Below are 1,293 nucleotides of genomic sequence, written 5' to 3'. Positions count from 1 at the left end.
ATTGGACTTGTTCCTCCTTGATGCTAGGGTTGAAGGGTTGATATTCTGTGCATGCTCCTCCTCCATTCGAATCGCACCTCATCACTAGATGTACCTGAGTAGAACCACACAAACCATCAATCTTTTTATTTAAGAGTTCTACTTGGTTAGATAGCATAGTAACCATGTCGAGGTTGAAAACACTGGCTACATTCGTCGACTTTGTCCTCATAACTTGCCACTGATAGTTATTTAGTGACATCTCCTCAATAAATTCGTAAGTCGCCTCAGGTGTCTTATTATTGATAGTTCCACCAGCGGCTGCGTCGATCATCTGCCGAGTAGAAGGGTTCAGGCCATTGTGAAACATTTGGACTTGTAGCCAGAGTGGTAACCCATGGTGAGGGCATCTTCACAAAAGGTCCTTGTATCTCTCCCACGCATCGTAGAGTGTTTCTAAATCCATCTACACAAAAGAGGAGATATCATTACGTAATTTGGCTGTTTTAGCCAGCGAAAAATATTTTAAGAAAAACTTTTTGGACATTTGTTCCCAAGTAGTGATTGACCCTCTTGTTAACGAGTTCAACCACTATTTAGCCTTATTCTTCAATGAAAAAGGGAATAACCGAAGGCGAATGGCGTCATCAGAAATGCCATTGATTTTAAAAGTGTTGCAAACTCTAAGAAATTTGCCAAGTGAGCGTTGGGATCCTCGTCCTGCAAACCATCAAACTGAACATACTGTTGTATATTTGAATTGTGTTAGGTTTCAGTTCAAAATTATTTGCAGCAATAGCAGCTCTAACTATACTTGACTCAGTTCCTGTTAAATTTGGTTTAACATAATCATACATAGTACGTGGAGCAGGATTCTAATTTATTGGATCAGCAGCAATCACAGGAGGTAGCAGATTTTCTTAGTTTTCAGCCATCTCCTTGGTTGTGGTTGAAGTATCATCCTCTTGCTCGTCCTCTGTGTATCTTAGGCTTCGCCTTATTTCTCTTCGATTTCTATGAACTGTGCAATCGATCTCACCGTAAAAAAGTAGTGGTCCTGACGGGTTTCTTCTGGTCATAAACTAGAAAAACCTGTCAGAAGAAAATAAATGAAAAATTAGAAAAGAAAATAAAAATTTAAATTGCAACAAAAGTAATATGGCTAAAGTAATAAAAATCAAGTGTTCCTAATATCCTAGTTCCCCGGCAACGGTTCCAAAAAACTTGATGCGTGATTTTCGTGACATGTTTTAAAGATTTATGAATGAATCGTTCTTGAAACTAACTTATTGTCACGATTAAGGCAAGTGTACC

General features: G+C 38.6%; 1 non-coding gene across 1 annotated transcript; it reads left to right on the top strand.

Annotated features, from left to right (window-relative positions):
- Positions 1-371: 371 nt before the first annotated feature.
- Positions 372-478, top strand: LOC121231158 (small nucleolar RNA R71). The gene has a single exon (XR_005929225.1). It is a non-coding gene; the product is annotated as a small nucleolar RNA R71 (small nucleolar RNA).
- Positions 479-1,293: the final 815 nt, after the last annotated feature.

The sequence above is a fragment of the Gossypium hirsutum genome, chromosome A06, assembly GCF_007990345.1.
Source record: "Gossypium hirsutum isolate 1008001.06 chromosome A06, Gossypium_hirsutum_v2.1, whole genome shotgun sequence".
NCBI lineage: Eukaryota > Viridiplantae > Streptophyta > Magnoliopsida > Malvales > Malvaceae > Gossypium > Gossypium hirsutum.
This window is presented reverse-complemented; position numbering and strand designations above follow the sequence as displayed.